Below are 19,174 nucleotides of genomic sequence, written 5' to 3'. Positions count from 1 at the left end.
TTGTCAGGAAGGAACCCCAATTTCCTCTGTATCAGAAAATCAGATCAAAGTCTTTTGTGTCGGGAAGGAACCCCAACAATAATGATTTTTAAAAACCCACAACTCTTGAAAGTCTTCATCTCTAGTTTAAAACATTTACTTCTCCCCGGTTCAAAGCCGAGACCTGGCACAAGATAAGCCAAGCTGGATTTTAAAAGTTAATTACAATTTTTTCCCACTTCAGTGGAAGAAGCAGGAGAGGGGGATGGGATGGTGTGTACTTTTGCCACAAGGTGCTCCATCTGGTACAATCAGAAAGATGAGCACTCAGGGAGAATGGCTGCTGGTGAATTGTGAAGGCTAAACAGACTTAGGAGGGTTAGCACGATACTGAAGCTTTGGACACAACAAGAAGCTGATGGAGCATACCAACATCCAGGTCTACAGAGCTTGCGTCCTGAGTACACTTCTGTGCTGCAGCGAGTCATGGACTCTTCACTCACAACAGGAGAGGAAACTGAACGCTTTCCACATGCGCTGCCTCCGAAGCATCCTCGGCATCACCTGGCAGGACAAAGTTCCAAACAACACAGTCCTGGAACAAGCTGGAATCCCTAGCATGTATGCACTGCTGAAACAGAGACGCCTGCGTTGGCTCGGTCCTGTCGTGAGAATGGATGATGGCCGGATCCCAAAGGATTATGGAGAACTCGTGCAAGGAAAGCGCCCTACAGGTAGACCACAGCTGCAATTCAAGGACATCTGCAAGAGGGATCTGAAGGCCTTAGGAGTAGACCTCAACAGATGGGAAACCCTGGCCTCTGAGCGGCCCGCTTGGAGGCAGGCTGTGCAGCATGGCCTTTCCCAGTTTGAAGAGACACTTGGCCAACAGTCTGAGGCTAAGAGGCAAAGAAGGAAGGCCCATAGCCAGGGAGACAGACCAGGGACAGACTGCACTTGCTCTTGGTGTGGAAGGGATTGTCACTCCCGAATTGGCCTTTTCAGCCACACTAGACGCTGTTCCAGAACCACCATTCAGAGCGCAATACCAGAATCTTTCGAGACTGAAGGTTGCCAACAATGAAGCTTTGGACAGTTGAGCCACCAGGCATGTTTCCTCTGCAATTCAATTTGGGAAAGGCAAGTATGGGTGGAGAAGACAGCTGGGTAGCACAGCAGCTAAGCAATAGCAAAAAGAATTTTCCTCAGTTGTTGACAGAGCAGCGAAACAGACACAAAAGCATTCTTCATCTCTGTAGGTCTTTATATACTTCATTTCTCATGCATTTTCTCCATACCTCAAAGCAGTTTACAAAAAAAAAAAAGGATCAGAACAATGGCAATCAAACATGTATGAAAAGAATATCCGCAATCACTAAAAACAGGAATATTGAAGCTGATGTAAATCAGGAACACAGCATGAGTAAAAAGTCGTGTGATTCATCTGTGGAACTCCTTGCTACAGGATGCGGTGTTGGCATCTGGCCTAGATGCCTTTAAAAGGGGACTGGAGGACAAATTTCTGGAGGTAAAGTTCATCATAGGCTACAAGCAATGATGGGCATATGCAACCTCCTGATTTTAGAAGTAGGGTGTCTCAGAATGTCAGGTACAAGGAAGGGCACCAGCATGTGACTTGGGAAAAGCAAGGTTAGGAGGTATTGTGTCTTTTGTGCTTAGGGAACATTGAGTCTTCCTCATCCCCTTTTTCCCCAAAGGAAAGTACTGACCTTTGGGGTAGAGAACAAGGTGGCAGTGGGCACTTCCAGGACCCAGAAGCTCTAGTGAGAATCTGATGTTAATGGAATGACTGTCATTGGGCATTTTTGGACTGGAATAACCAATGTCAGACCCCACCAGGAAAGGGTGCTGCAGAAACCCTGGATGTGCCTTCTGCCACCTCTCTGACCCCCAACACATTGCTTTGGGGTTGGGGACACCGGGAAGAGCATTGACCAGAACAGTAGTGGTTTTGCATTTCAGCCTTTCTGAGCAATATGATCACTCACAAAAGACTCACCAAGTGCACCTACTGGGGCATTGCCCCACCCACTGCATGGGAGGAGGTGCATTATAGGGGTCACTCTCTGGCCTCCTACACTGAGCTGTGCAAACCCTAGTGATGCCACTTCCCTCTTGCAAATCCACTCTGAATCTGGCTTTGCAATTCTCACCGAAAGGAAGAGGTTGCTGCTTGCTAAGCAGATCGTGTGCTCTAGTAAATGGCACAGATTGCAAAACAGCTGCCTCTCTCTCTCTCTCTCTCTCTCTCTCTCTCTCTCTCTCACACACACACACACACACACACACACACACACACACACACACAACACATAAAAGAGGACACCACAAAGAGATTTCTATTGTTCACTTGAATGCAGAATTATTCATGATGTCTTTGAATGCCATTCCACTCACCAGACTGAGGTGGAGGAAATCTTCCCGTTACACTTTAAGCGGCCAATGGAGACATCTTTGTTTTCCATCCAAGAGGTCATAGTCCCTGGGCTACTTGAAGGCTCTTGGCCTTTAGAAAGGCTAACTGACAATCTGCTGGCCTTCAAAAGGGCATGTTTCCTGTTATAGCTCTTGATCAGAAGTGTGTCTTGGTCTCATAGTGTTTTTATAGTTCAGAGGGATTTTTTGGTACATAGTCAGGACTTGCGGTTACCCTCATCACAATGCTGCTGAAAAAAAATCATAGGAATATAATTACGTATCAAAATATTCAGTAAGGTCAAAGTTGCATGGTTTGATATCCAAAGAATATGCAGGAGCTATTTTCATGTTCCTGCACTGCAGTGAGAGATATTGCAGAAGTGGAGTTTTGAGATTCCCAGAATGGTTTTCCCAGGACCATGAATACTAGCCCAAAGTTACAGTAAGTCAGTGTTGGCACCAAGTTGCTAGAGACCCTGAGGCACAGATCTACCGAGCTCCCTATTGGGCCCCAGAAATATGAATGAAATATGAATATGAAATATGAATATGACAAGTTTCTGGAGGAAAAATCCATTATGGGGTACAAGCCATGATGTGTATGCGCAACCTCCTGATTTTAGAAATGGGTTATGTCAGAAGGCCAGACGCAAGGGAGGGCACCAGGATGAGGTCTCTTGTTATCTGGTGTGCTCCCTGGGGCATTTGGTGGGCCGCTGTGAGATACAGGAAGCTGGACTAGATGGGCCTCTGGCCTGATCCAGTGGGGCTGTTCTTATGTTCTTAACTACAATTCCCAGGAGGCCTTGCAGGTCTCTTGTTTTCTGGTGTGCTCCCTGGGGCATTTGGCGGGCCGCTGTGAGATACAGGAAGCTGGACTAGATGGGCCTATGGCCTGATCCAGTGGGGCTGTTCTTATGTTCTTAACTACAATTCCCAGGAAGCCCTGCAGGTCTCTTGTTATCTGGTGTGCTCCCTGGGGCATTTGGTGGGCTGCTGTGAGATCCAGGAAGCTGGGCTAGATGGGCCTATAGCCTGATCCAGTGGGGCTGTTCTTACTACAATTCCCAGTAGGCCTTGCAGGTCTCTTGTTATCTGGTGTGCTCCCTGGGGCATTTGGTGGGCCGCTGTGAGATACTGGAAGCTGGACTAGATGGGCCTATGGCCTGATCCAGTGGGGCTGTTCTTATGTTCTTAACTACGATTCCCAGGAAGCCTTGCAGGTCTCTTGTTATCTGGTGTGCTCCCTGGGGCATTTGGTGGGCCGCTGTGAGATACAGGAAGCTGGACTATGGCCTGATCCAGTGGGGCTGTTCTTATGTTCTTATGAATGGTAGGTTCAATATTTTCAACACAGCCCTTTTAGTTATTTGTGGAGTTGTTTACGGGGGGGGGGGGGGGAGATGCAAGACAGCAAGAAATGCCACCCACAAATCAGTGCAATTCTCAGCCGCTTACCATGGTCAGCGTGCATCATTTGCATGATGGCTCAGTGCACTTGGAAGAGTAGATGGCACCTGGAAAGAACTGGGCACCAGGTAGACAAGCAGCATATTTACTGCTTCTATGGTCACCCTTGTAAGCAGTGTCTTTTCCAGACGAAAGAAGCCCCAACGGCTGAATCCCTTAATACTAGTGGCATGAGTCAGTCAAAAGATTCCTATCATCAATGCACCAGACCCTGTAAAAAGAACTGCCCCCTCCTCAAGGGCAGAGGTTCCCAAATGTACCAGTCCTGGTATCCCCACAGCCTCTTCTTTTGGGCTCAGGTGGGTGGCCCTTCTTGGAACCCATGAAATCGTGCACGGTCCAAGAGGGTGGCACCCAAATACTATGAGATTTCATGAGATCCAGGATGGTGATGTCTGAGAGAACAGGTAGGAGGAGCCACCAGGGTCGTCCCACGGTGTACTACAACACCTTAAGGCAGTGTTTTTCACACTGTGAGTCGGGACCCACTAGCTGGGTTGCAAGCCAACTTCAGGCGGGTCCCTATTCATTTCAATATTTTATTTTTAATATATTAGACTGGTATGTGACTGCATTTGGGAAAATGTTGCAGATATGTACTTTTAACAGGCTACCATGTATATGCTTTTAACAATGATAGTCAATGGGACTTACTCCTGGGTAAGCATGGGTACGATTGCAGTCTAGGATTGTTAAAAATGTTCCTGCTTGATGATGTCACTTCCGGTGAGTCCTGACAGATTCTCATTCTAAAAAGTGGGTCCCAGTGCTAAAAGTTTGGAAACCACTGCCCTAAGGTATTGAGATGCACACTATGGACCTGCTCCCTTGCTCCTTTATGGCAAAGTTTCTCAGATAGGTTTTAAGCATTCCCACATTTTAAAAGGGGGTAACAGACCATGTCATTTTCTGTGCAGTTAACTTTCTACCTTGATATAATTGGAAAATATATGAAAAAGTAAATGACTGGGAAACAATGCAGAATACAATATTTGGTTGTTTTTGTCTGTATTTTCTTTCATTTGTGCTATAAAAGCAACAATCTTTTTTTTTTCTTTTCTTAACTTTTTTTTAATTACTCAGGAGAAAAGTTCTTCCTCTACGTGCAACATGTTGGCCACAGACCAGCCCGACCCATTACATGAAAACCACCAACCAAACGGTAACAGGTTCCTTTCATTTTGTTCTTCCCAGATATCATTTAATGAGTTTCACTAGATACAATTTTCTGATTAAAATAAAGCTGATTAAAAAGTAAATTAAAAGTAAACTCCACATTGATTGTTTTCTATTGTCGTGCCTTTAATCAGGGAGGTTGTATCAGTTTGAAATATGCTTGAGTTCAATTCTTCCCCCCTCCCTTTTTCCAAGATCTTGCTTGTCAAGGTACTTGATATTGTTGATTTCATCGCAGCAGACTGGGAGCCGGCTTTCTGCTACAGAAATATTAGTGTTGGTATTCCACTGAGGCCACAGAAATAGCAACTCCCACCTGGGGAACAGGGGAACGACAGTTGCTTGAGTAAGTGTGAATCGACAATATGGCTTGGAATGTGTGATATTAATTAGGAGATGATGTGGGCCCTGATGGGATTGACTACTCCAAGCTTTTGGGAATTGGTAGAAACGTTGGAGCTATAGATTCAGAAAATGCAAAATGGTCTTTCATTTTCATAGGCAGCAAATGTGCCACCAACCGCTATGCATATTCATTTCCAGTGCAGAAAAACTTCACATTTGCTATTGTAGACAAGTGTTTTACCTGCAATAGACACATGCAATAAACATGCGGCAGGTTTGACAATAAGAACATAAGAACAGCCCCACTGGATCAGGCCATAGGCCCATCTAGTCCAGCTTCCTGTATCTCACAGCGGCCCACCAAATGCCCCAGGGAGCACACCAGGTAACAAGAGACCTGCAAGGCATTCTGGGAATTGTAGTTAAGAACATAAGAACAGCCCCACTGGATCAGGCCAGAGGCCCATCTAGTCCAGCTTCCTGTATCTCACAGCGGCCCACCAAATGCCCCAGGGAGCACACCAGATAACAAGAGACCTCATCCTGGTGCCCTCCCTTGAGGGTACTGATACGGTACTGATGTGCTCAGGCCCCATGGGTGCAGCAGTGTCTGGTTGCTGGTTCCCTTTGGAAGAGAGATAACTGGAGAATGTGTCATCATAATATTTGCTTTGTTTACCATCATACGGGCTGGTGCGCTTGGATGGAGCTGGTGGCCATAAGCTCCTGCAAGCAACAGCAATCAAATGCACATCTGAGTCCAGCCTATGAGGAAAGCTGGAAAGCTAACCAGGCTCAGAACCTAACAGTTTAGCCTATAGTATGCCGCTCCAACTCTCAGCTGCACTGGGGACTTTATTCTCTGAATTTGCCAGCTCATGCTGCCTTCATCTCTCTTACAGCCCAAGAGAGGGAGTGAACAACCCAACCATTTCACAACGGGCCCAGATGTCCGCTTCATTTTGGAGGCCTTCCATTCAAATGGCTTTTTGGGCCATTAGCATTTGTTAATCCTCTCTTATTCGATCCCAAGTGGGGCATTGCTTGGATAAAACCTAAGTGACATTTCCCACTCAGTGAACCAGTATTCAGCATTTAAGAAATCCACTGGTCTAACATTGAGAGCAATACCTTTAAACCAGTGTTTCTCAAACTGTGGGTCGGGACCCACTAGGTAGGTTGTGACCCAGTTTCAGGTGGGTCCCCATTCATTTCAATATTTTATTTTGAATATACTAGACTTGATGCTGCCGTGTTATGTGACTGCATTTGGGGAAACGTTACATATCTGTACTTTTAACAGGCTGCTGTGTATATGCTTTTAACAATTATAGTCATTGGGGCTTACTCCTGGGTAAATTTGGATAGGATTGCAGCCGCAGACTGTCAAAAATGTTCCTGTTTCCAGTGGGTCCTGATAGATTGTCAAAATTGGGGAGGTCTTTGGGGCCCACAAAGTTTGAGCAAATGGGGTGGTCTTAAGTAGCTTCTGGAGTCAGTTTCAAGGCAGCTCCTGGAGAAAATCATCCACCATTGCTATAGGAGAGGTCTAGGCACTGTCTCCTACACCAACCCCCCTCCCTTAATTACACTCCTAGATTGATAATTCCTGCACAGTTTATCTATTATAACACTGTGTAAACTCTCTAGTGCTTGCAGAATAGTACAATATGCTGTTTGCGTCCAACTCATCATGTATCCTTCACCTTTCAGCCAACATTGATTTCCAAATTGGGTTAAAGTCCATACAAAGCGAATGCTGGTGTATGTTGTAGGGAGTCTCTTATGGTCCCATGCAGTTGATAATATTCCAGGTTCTGGGATCTTCCCTCCAAAGGGAGGGGCAGAAGGGGGTACATGGACCCATTTCTGGTCTAAGGCAGGGGGTTGGACTAGATGACCTATTAGACCCCTTCCAACTCTATGATTCTATGGTTTTTTTTTTCCTCCCTAGAATTTAATACTATAGAAAGTTGGTTTGCAAATATTTAATGCCTATTTAATGCAGTATTTTGCACTCCATGATACATCAGGTGAGTCAGTCCTGCCCGGGAGTAAGGATTTTTTTAAACAGATCATATGACCTATTCCAGTCTATAGTTGTTCAGAAGCTTCCTTATTGGTTGTCTGTACTGACCACAGTTCATTGGTTATTTTCAGCCTGCATCCTCACAAGATCTCCCTCAGGTCCTAGCAAGACCTGCTACAGGTTCAGATCTTGACAGGGGGGCAGTTTGGATCCCAGGGACTGCCAATTGCTAACCCTTGTACTCAAAATGAAAGCCTTGGAAGGAGATTTTCATTGACTCCGAATGGGAGCTTTTTGTTAGGTACATGTAAGAAATTATTCTTTTGTGATATAGTCAATTGAAATGTGTACACAGGCATCTTGGTACTTTCAAATCTATAAACAAAGAATCACATTTCTTCCTTTTCTTTGCTATGAAAAAAGCTGTCACTTCCATGTTTGATGTCTGCAGTCTACACATTGCCTGCTCCAGACACCACAGTACTATCAAATAATATTTTTTTTTGCTTTGTCGCACCTTACTAATTTAAAGATGTGCCTTTTGTTATCAGTTTGCAACAAAGGGGGGGATTTCAAAATAGGATATGGCTTTAGTCTTGTAAATTTATTTCTTAGTAAAAGAGTGGCTGTGCCTTTGTGAAATCATTCGAGAGACAATTCCCTTTGGTGGGGAAAAATAAATGTGCTGCCGATGTTCCAGCCACAGCGAAACCACATAACAGCAACAATAGACTACAAGTTGATTTATGTGGGAAGTCCAGTCAAACTACAAAACAGCTTTCAAAGGCCCAGATCCAATTGGAGGGAAGGTGTGGTCAGGAATGAGAGGGAATGGAACTGCAGCTCAGTCGAAGATTATTCATTTTACATGCAGAAGGTCACAGCTTCAATCCCTGGCATCTCTAAATAGGGCTGGGAATGATAAGGAATCATAAGGAATGCCAGTGAGCTTCTCCAACGTCTAGTTTCTGGAAGATTCAGAGAGGTTTTAAAGCCACAAGAAACCAGAACTATTCTCTTCAAATTTCTATGTTGCTCTCCACCAGTTTGAAGATTCCCTTTACTATGGCCATGATTTGTCCAACACTTTGGAGATTCCCATCAAACCCAATGTCTGTCCACCCTTAATCTAAAGACTGTAGGAGAAACTGGCTCAAAATATCATTTGTGGTTAACAGGAGTGATTTGCTATCATAATCTACTTTCATGTATAAGTGTCACCCTTGACTTTCTGCTTATTCCATTCTAAGCGCTTGAGTGGTTGTCAAGTCCAAATATTCCAAATTTCTTCTGATGCCCACTTTTTGGCTAATTAACACCTTTTCCAAGAACAACAGCTGTGGTGTGCAAAGAAATGCAGAACTCCTTATCAGTTGAGCAATTAACAAGAATTTACTGCTCCAACACACACACTCATAAGAACAGCCCCACTGGATGAGCCCATAGGCCCATCTAGTCCAGCTTCCTGTATCTCACAGCGGCCCCACCAAATGCCCCAGGGAGCACACCTGATAACAAGACACATACATCCTGGTGCCCTCCCTTGCATCTGACATAGCCCATTTCTAAAATCAGGAGGTTGCACATACACATCATACCTTGTAACCGGTAATGGATTTTTCCTCCAGAAACTTCTCCAATCCCCTTTTAAAGGTATCCAGGCCAGATGCTGTCACCACATCCTGTGGCAAGGAGTTCCACAGACCAACCACATGCTGAGTAAAGAAATATTTTCTTTTGTCTGCCCTAACTCTCCCAACACTCAATTTTAGTGGATGTCCCCTGGTTCTGGTGTTATGTGAGAGTGTAAAGAGCATCTATCTCTCCACCCTGTCCATCCCCTGCATAATTTTGTATGTCTCAATCATGTCCCCCCTCAAGCGTCTCTTTTCTAGGCTGAAGAAACCCAAACGCCGTAGCCTTTCCTCATAAGGAAGGTGCCCCAGCCCAGCAATCATCCTACTTGCTCTCTTTTGCCCCTTTTCCATTTCCACTATATCCTTTTCGAGATGCAGCGACCAGAACTGGACACAATACTCCAGGTGTGGCCTTACCATCGATTTGTACAACGGCATTATAATATTAGCTGTTTTGTTCTCAATACCTTTTCTAATGATCCCAAGTATAGAATTGACCTTCTTTACTGCCGCCGCACATTGGGTCTACATTTTCATCGACTTGTCTACCACCACCCAAAGATCTCTCTTCTGATCTGTCACAGATAGCTCAGAACCCATTAGCCTATATGTGAAGTTTTGATTTTTTGCCCCAATGTGCATGACTTTATACTTACTTACATTGAAACGCATCTGCCATTTTGCTGCCCATTCTGCCAGTTTGGAGAGATCCTTCTGGAGCTCCTCACAATCACTTCTGGTCTTTACCACTCGGAAAAGTTTGGTGTCGTCTGCGAACTTTGCCACCTCACTACTCACCCCTGTCTCCAGGTCATTTATGAAGAGGTTGAAAAGCACCAGTCCCAGGACAGATCCTTGGGGCACACCGCTTCTCACCTCTCTCCATTGTGAAAATTGCCCATTGACACCCACTCTCTGTTTCCTGGTCTTCAACCAGGTCTCAATCCAGGAGAGGAGCTGCCCTCTAATTCCCTGACTATGGAGTTTTTTAGTAGCCTTTGCTGAGGGACCTTGTCGAACGCCTTCTGAAAGTTCAGATATATAATGTCCACGGCTTCTCCCGCATCCACAAGCCTGTTGACCTTTTCAAAGAATTCTATAAGGTTCGTGAGGCAAGACTTACCCTTATAGAAGCCATGCTGATTCTCCCTCAGCAAGGCTTGTTCGTCTATGTGTTTTGAGATTCTATCTTTGATGAGGCATTCCACCATCTTACCCGGTATAGATGTTAGGCTGACTGGCCTATAGTTTCCCAGGTCCCCCCTCTTTCCCTTTTTAAAGATCGGCATGACATTTGCTATCCTCCAATCCTCTGGCACTGTGGCTGTTTTGAGGGACAAGTTGCATATTTTAGTCAAGAGATCAGCAACTTCATTCTTCAATTCCTTAATAACTCTTGGGTGGATGCCATCAGGGCCCGGTGATTTATTGATCTTTAATTTATCAATGAGGTCTGAAACATCTTCTCTTTTAACCTCTATCTAACTTAATTCCTTGGTCAGGAGGGGCCGTTCAGGCAGCGGTATCTGCCCGAGGTCTTCTGCCATGAAGACAGATGCAAAGAACTCATTTAATTTCTCTGCCATCTCTAAGTCTCCTTTTATTTCCCCTTTCCCTCCCTCATCATCCAGAGGGCCAACCGCTTCTCTGGAGGGTTTCCTGCTTCTAACATATTTGAAGCAGCTTTTATTATCTGGTTTCAGGCCGGGCTTTGGGACGGAAACTGCCTTGGTTGCCTTGGTGGATGACCTACACCGGGGACTGGACAGGGGGAGTGCGTCTCTGTTGGTCCTACTGGACCTCTCGGCGGCGTTTGATACCATCGACCATGGTATCCTTCTGGGCCAATTGGCTGAGTTGGGAGTTGGAGGCACTGTTTTGCGGTGATTCTGCTCCTACTTGCAGGGTCAGTCCCAGATGGTGGTGCTGGAGGATGCCTGTTCGACACCCTGGCCTTTGAGGTGCGGGGTGCCGCAGGGTTCAATTCTGTCCCCCATGCTATTTAATATCTACATGAAACCACTGGGAGAGGTCATCCGGGGGTTTGGAGTGGAGTGTCATCAATATGCTGATGACACCCAGCTCTATCTCTCCTTTCCTCCAGACTCCAGGGTGGCAGTTAAGGGCCTGGAGCGCTGACTGGAAGCAGTGAGGATCTGGATGGGGGCTAATAAGCTGAAATTAAATCCGGATAAGACAGAGGCTCTCCTGGTTCGGAAATCCTCGATGCAGGTACTGGACTATCGGCTTGCTCTGAATGGGGTTGCACTCCCTCTGAAGGAGCAGGTCCGCAGATTGGGGGTCTACCTGGATTCGCAGCTGCTCCTGGATTCCCAGGTGGCGGCTGTGGCTAGGGGGGCCTTCGCTCAGCTTCGGCTGGTGCGCCAGCTGCGGCCATACTTGGATCATGCAGACCTGGCCACAGTGATCCATGCCACGGTGACATCGAGGTTAGATTATTGTAATGCGCTTTATATGGGGCTGCCCCTGAAGACGGTTCAGAAACTGCAATTAGTGCAGAATGCGGCAGCCCGTGTGGTCACTGGAGCTAGGCTGTTTGACTCTGTCAGCCTGCTTCTCCGGGGGCTGCATTGGCTGCCCATTTGTTTCCGGGCCCAAATCAAGGTGCTGGTTTTGACCTTTAAAGCCCTATACTGCTCTGGGCCAGGGTATCTCAGAGATCGCCTACTTCCGTACAATCCGGCTCGTCCTCTTAGGTCATCAGAGAAGGCCTTTTTACAAGTGCCGCTGCCTAGGGAGGTACGTGGGGCAGCGGCAAGAAATAGGGCCTTCTCAGTAGTGGCACCAACATTATGGAACTCCCTTCCCCTTGACTTGAGAATGGCTCCCTCTCTAGAGACTTTTTGGTGAGGCCTGAAGACCTTTTTGTTTAAAGAAGCCTTCTGAGTTCATGGCCTTTTTAAACATCTTTTCTGTATCTTTTAGTATTTTTACAGGCCTGATTCCTCTGATTTGCTGCGTTTTGCTCTTTTTATCTGACTTTTTATCTGACTACAGTTTTTATGGGTATATGTTAATGTGTTTTAAATATGTTTTTATTTGTGGTTAAATTATGTTTTTAATCTGTTTTTAATATGTTGTGAGCCGCCCTGGGTCCCTTTGGGGAGAAGGGCGGGATATAAATAAAGTTTATTATTATTATTATTATTTATTATTATTATTCCCCTTAATGCTGCTGGCCATGAGTTCCTCATAGTCTCTCTTGGCCTCCCATATCACCTTCCTACATTTCTTTTGCTACAGTTTATGTTCCTTTTTATTCTCCTCATTAGGGCAAGACTTCCATTTACGGAAGGAAGCTTCCTTGCCCTTTATGGCCTCTCTGACTCGGCTGGTTAGCCATGCGGGCACCCTCCTGGACTTAGTCGAGCCCTTCTTCCTTTGCGGTATATACTTCCACTGGGCCTCTATTACTGTTGATTTGAGCAACCTCCATGCTCTCTGGAGAGATTGGACTCTTTTTACCCTCCCTTTCAACCTCCTTCTAACCAGCCTCCTCATTTGAGGGAAGTCTGCTCGTTGGAAGTCAAGGGTTTTTGTGAGAGATTTGCCTGGTATTCTTCCCCCGACGTACATGTCGAAATGGATCGCAGCATGACCACTGTTCCCCAATAGCTCCATAACATTGATATCTTTAACTAGGTCCTGAGTACTGCACAATATTAAATCCAGAGTCACCTGTCCTCTGGTGGGCTCCGTGACTAGCTGCTCTAAGGCACAGTCATTTAACACGTCAAGGAATCCAGTCTCCTTTTCATGACCAGAACACACATTGATCCAGTCAATATGAGGATAATTGAAGTCCCCCATGATTACAACCCTGTCACTTCCCTGATCTGTTTCCTCATTTCAAGGTCCCCTTCTGGTTTATGGTCTGGAGGATGATAGTACGCCCCCAGTATTACATCGCTCCTCAGGCCTGGTAATTTAACCCGCAGAGATTCTATGGAGTCAGACCCACCTTCAATCTCTACTTTGCTGGATTCTATCCCTTCCTTAACATAAATGGCCACCCCACCTCCAACACGCCCCTGCCTGTCCCTCCTGTAGAGTTTATAACCTGGGATTGCGGTATCCCACTGATTCTACGCATTCCACCAGGTCTCCGTTATGCCCACTATGTCAATGTTTTCCCTTGTCACCAGACATTCCAGTTCTCCCATCTTTGCTTGGAGGCTTTGGGCATTTGCATAAAAGCATTTGTACATGGAATTCCCCAGGATGGGCTGCTTATTAGCTCCTTTATCCCAGAATCCTCTCATTGTGCCAAACCGTCTATCACATCCCATCATGCTACCATTCCCAATTTCTTCTCCTACTCTGCCTTTGTCTTGTTGTTCTCTAACCTCCCCATCCTCATCCCATAGGGATGAGGAGTCCCGAACCAGATGCTCCTCGGCTCCTGTCAGCTTTCCCCAGGGATCAGTTTAAAAGCTGCTCTGTCACCTTTTTAATGTTGTGCGCCAGCATTCTGGTTCAAGTACAAGGGCCATCCCTCTTGTATAGGCCCCGTTTGTCCCAAAACGTTCCCCAGTGCCTAACGAATCTAAACCCCTCCTTCCTACACCACCGTCTCATCCACGCATTGAGACCCCTGATCTCCACCTGCCTAGCTGGCCCTGCGTGTGGAACAGGTAGCACTTCAGAGAATGCTACCTTTGAGGTCCTGGCTTTCAGCTTCCTATCTAATAGCCTAAATTTGGCCTCCAGGACCTCCCGGCTACCCTTGCCCACGTCGTTGGTGCCAACATGCACCACAACCGCTACGTCCTCCCCAGCACTATCTACCAGCCTGTCTAGATGAGAAGTGATGTCCGCAACCTTCGCACCAGGCAGGCAAGTTGCCATGCGGTCCTCACATCTGTCGCAAACCCCCCTCTCAATGTTTCTGATAATCGAATCCCCCACTGCAAGAAGCGCCGAACCCCCCTCCTGCTGAGGAGTATCCTGAGTACATTCAGATACGGGCCTGTCCCCTGGAGAAGGGGTCCCCCCTAGGGATTGTTTCCCTCCTCTCCAGGATGACGTCCTCCAGTCCCGAGACTTCCCACCCGGGCAGCTGAGGAGCTGCACACCTGAGGTTGGGACGAAGCCTGGTCGTCCCCAGAAGTCTCCCCATGGTCCTTCTCTGCCTTCCTCTGCTTCTCCAGGTCAGCCACCAAGGCTTCAAGGGAGTGGACACGTTCCCTGAGAGCCTGGAGCTCCTTGCATCGAGGACACACCCATGACTTATGCCCCAGAGGCATATAATCATACATGTGGCACTCGATGCAAAACACTGGATAGCCCCCACCCTGCTGCTGGCTGTCTGACTGCATAGCTTTTTTATTTTGTTTGTTTTTGTTTAGGGGTACTTAAAAACCCTTCACTGGTTTGCTGCCCTCAAGGGAAGAGAAAGGGTGGTATCTGGGGCCCTGGCTTCCTTGCCCTGCTGCTGAACTTGCACAGATGCTAAACTTGCAGTGCCTTACCTGGAACTTTGTTCTTGAGGCACTGGGTGTCCCAGAGGCCATGCACGCTTCTGCAGAGAGGCTCACATGGTAGCAGGCACTAGCTTTATACTCCTAGCTAGCTCCTCCTCCCTCCCTCCTTGCTGATTGAAAAGGGGCTGGTCTTCCCAGTTGAGGTCTTCACTCCTTTCCCTGAATGGGGTGCTAGGATTTGCCTAATGGGGCTCTTATCAACTCCTAAAGGTCAATTGCTATGACCTAAAGGACAATGACTATGCTAAATTGCCTTGCCTGGGTGGGAACTGGCCCTTCCTAGGTTCTTACCCTCCTACTTCAGTTCTCTGAGTCTGGACTGTTTTTTAACCTCAAGCTGTTTTTTTATTTGAGTTTAAACTGCACTGGTTTAAGAGTTTTTTTGCTTGGCAGAACTTACACACTAAGATTTAAATCCTGTTTAGGCCTGCTAAAATCCTGCTTTTATTAAGTGTCCACCTTTATTTTATTTGATTGATTGATTGATTGATTGATTGATTGATTGATTGATTGATTGATTGCTCTCACCTAGATCCCTGCAAGTCCTCTTGTCCAGTGGCTTTCCCTCCAAAAATGCCACTTAACTTAGTGGGTAAAGGTCCAAAGCCTCCAGTTCAAGTCCAATCCTGTCCTGGTAGTCCTCTCTTCTGTGTCCTCCAGCAGAGTCCTGGCAGTCCCCTTCTCCCATAGGTCTGGGTCAGGTAGCCCTCTTGGTCTGGTTCCCTCTGGGTCAGGGTCACTCTGTCTGGGTAGCTTTGCTCCTTCTGAAGCTGCCTTTTATCCTTGTATGTCCCATTAAGTCCAAATGCAGCTCAGCCGTGAGCTACCTCCTTAGCTCATTCAAAGTCTCATCAAGGGCAAATGAAGCTCAGGTGTCCACCCAGGTCTCCATTGGCCTTGATTGATTACAGCTGTGGAGCCAGCCCTGCCCTTCCCAGAGTTGTCAACCAGCTGTCAAAACATGGAATCGCGGAACACCACGTCACCCACCTGATGATCTTCTGATCTTCCATAACAGTGGCTCAGACTGTTTTGCTGTCTCCGCACACCCCACATATGCACAACCAAGAGCCAGCCAGAAAGCAAGAAGGCAGAAAGAGGATTTAATTGAGCCCTTTCCTCAGAGGCATATCTTGGATGGTGCGGAAGGAGCAGGAGCTCCAGGTGTCAGTTGAGGAGGGGCACTGGGTGTGACTTACAGATGGGGCAGCAGCAAAGATGATGGAGAAAAAGAACCAGCAAAAGCAGACAAAGGTTGGGCCTTCCTGCCCTTCTGTAGCTCCAAAATGGAACCATTTCAGATGCTGGGGTTGGCAGAGGGCGGCTTGGTGACACAGGGGGCCAACGTCACTGTGTTGTCCTACCCCAGATGCAATTAGAACCCCATTACAGTTCTGCCTGCCCTGATCAGCTCAACCACACCTATGAGAGATGGAGCAACTATCTCTGATCAGTTTCCATTTACTGCTTTACCCACCATCTTATATTGAACAAATGGATTCTCCATTAGTTGATTTTCTTATTCTTGGTCTTTTGTATTTTTCTTTTTTTAAAAAGGTTTATCTTTTATCTCCCTTTCTTCCTTTGCCTTTTTCTCTATCCACATAATTTTTTCCTTCTTTCAGAATCTGTCATAATTAATGATGCTTCTGATAGGGATAACAGGTGCTCTCTTGATTATTAGCTTAGGCAAAAATGTGGCTTGGTGCACAGTGTTCCTTTCCCAGATCCATAATTTACTAAGGTCTTTCTTTTAAAAAAAAAATAAATAGCTATTTATTATTCAACATGGCAGGGCAAGCTTCTCGAAGGTAATATTTTCCTGCTGTTATCACCCGGTAGTCGATTCAATAAGTGTCTGGCACTGATATGGTGGCAGATATCATATCACGCTATGTGACAGCTGTTTGGCAGTATCCAGTCCAATCTGTAACCTCTCTGGGTAGTTGGAAAGAAGTCTTTTTTAAATGTTTTTTTTTTTTTTTTTTAAAGTAAGAGCCATGATGAGGAGAATGGCTAGCTTGTATGTGATTGGAACAAGACAAAAGCTCAAAGTTTAGAAGCTCTGGAACCATATAAGGTGTACACTAGCACATCCCAAAGGGCCAAATCTATCCAACTTTGCAGCACTGATGCAATAATAATAATAATAATAATAATAATAATAATAATAATAATACAGGTATTTCTATACCGCCTTTCTTGGTCCTCAGATTTCTCCTTAGACTTTATTCAAGGTGGTTTACATAGGCAGGCAAATTTAAATCCCCATAGGGATTTTTACAATTTGAAAGAAGGTTTCTATCTTTCAAGAAACCACAACATTCAGATGTTTCTTTCTTGATCTGGTCGCACATTCTGGCCTCCATCCTCCCATACTCAGAGCAGATGGAATAGCTCGGCTCAGCTTGTCAGCTGCTTCAAGGTCGCAGGGTGCCGGTGGCCTCAAACTGGCGACCTTCAGATATTATCTTCAGGCAAATGGAGGCTCAGCCCTCTAGACTAGACCTATGATGTAGCCATACCAATGGGGTGTGTGCTATATCCTGAAGGGGGCAGCAGTCATCCTAGCACTTCCTTCTTCTGGCTTCTCAGAACCTTCCAAGGCTTGCCATTTGACTTGGATTCATGCCATGCCTCGCAAGAGGCTCTGAGAAGTCAGAAGGAGGAAGTAGGAAAGACCAGATAAACTTAACCAATGAAGACCAATAAACCGCTGAATCCTAAGTAAATTCCCCTGCAACAGTCCTGCTGGCATGGACTGTGTTGTACCCTATGGAAGAATTTTGACTGCAGGAGGTCTCCTTGATCTCCATTTATCCCCTTGCCCTGGGATAAGCCCCAGCATCTGCAACAGGTCAGCCTGGAACTGCACCAGTGATATCTCCGGCAACAAGTCCGTATTGATCCATGTTGGTGGCTCAGGCCCAGGAAGGGGGATAGGATATGGTGTGTGCCAGTGTCACCAATCCTGTCCCCTCCTGGGCCTGATCTACCCACCCGTCACTGCCCTCTCCCTGCTCTGTTCCACTTCCCCTGTATTCCCCCCACCCCTGCACCACACTCACCTGCGTGCCTATTCTTTCTGCAAACACAAAGTGCTTTATGGTGCTTTTGCAACAGCATAAAGGTCAGGTACATCAGCAGAGCACACCCTCCACTGTGCACCACTAGCATAGGATTGGGGCCAAAGCTCTTCATTGGTTTTGCTGATATGAACTAAGCTGATTACCCTTCTGGAATGTTCTACTATGGAAGTCACTGCATTTACCGTCACAAAGTGGAAATTCACCAGTCTAAGAAAAAACACACACACACACAAAAGACCAATAATCTTGATTGTCTTTGGACATCCTTTTCTCTATAATTCAAATGACATACCAAATGCTCACATCTTAGCTTGATTTTAAATACCTCTTTGCTGCCTCAATTATCATTTTCTAAATCTTCAACATTTCCCCCATATCTGAATCGAGGCTCCCTTGATTGTCTTACCATCAAAGCATTTCTCCCTACATTTAAGAGAGATTGTATATCTCTTCCCTGGTGTGAAGTACCTCTGAGTGGCTATTTTACAGTATTGCGCACTAAAATGTTAACCACCTGAAAATTGCAAATAAGAAATTCTAGACCACTTTTTGTGATTTTGCATTGCGAGAGTGGATGGAGTTTTGCTTCTTGTTGAAATCAGCCAAGGTATAAATTGCCTGTTATAGTTTTAGAAATTTTTGTCCCACTTTATAATTTAAAAATTGTAAGGCTCAATGTGGTAAACAATCAACTATGTAAAGCAGGGGTCTCCAAACTTTTCAGGACGATGGCCACATTGTATAGTTTTCACATTTTCATGGGCCAAAAAGATCAGTTTTATAAATGAATGAATGAAATTTAAATGAATGAATACATTTACTTGGATCTTTTTTGTAATCAGCATGATATGATTCAGAACAAAAGAGAACTGTGGCAATTACAAAGAAACAATCCTGCGCTTAAAAATGATATATGAGTGAAAATGTCAAACATTAGCAAATGCTGTGACAGAAAAACCAAATTGCTACAGGCTCGATAATAACTTGTGGCATGCTGGATGTGGTCCCTAAACCATAATTTGGAGACCCCTGAGTTAAAGCAACAGTAAAAAACAGCAATGTAAAAAAACAAAAAAAAACCCAGAAACATCATATTTAACAGATACCTAGTGCATTATAGTGCAAAGTGTTCCTCGTGTGTTTCTACATGTTGTCTTTACAGCAAGCATGTAAGCTAAATAAATATTATTGTCCCCGTATTTCCGATGGGGGAAACCAGGATTGAGAGAGGGGGGCTTGTCTAAGGACACCTGCAGCTAAGGATGTGCTGGAGTCACAGAGCCAAGTCTTAAGTCAAGTCCCGAGTCTCTGCCCCCTTGACTTAAGTAGCCCACAAGTCATAATGGGCAGCCATCGCAACTCTTCCAGAGTCATTTTTTGAGTCCTTTTGATTCCTTTTGATTTGAGTCTGAGTGTTTTTGAGAAACAAGTTGAATCATGGAAGCAGCAAAAAAAAAAAAAAAAAAAGCAGGCACACAGACACACACAAAACAGAGTCACAAGCAC

Source organism: Tiliqua scincoides, chromosome 9, assembly GCF_035046505.1.
Source record: "Tiliqua scincoides isolate rTilSci1 chromosome 9, rTilSci1.hap2, whole genome shotgun sequence".
Taxonomy (NCBI): Eukaryota; Metazoa; Chordata; class Lepidosauria; order Squamata; family Scincidae; genus Tiliqua; species Tiliqua scincoides.
This window is presented reverse-complemented; position numbering follows the sequence as displayed.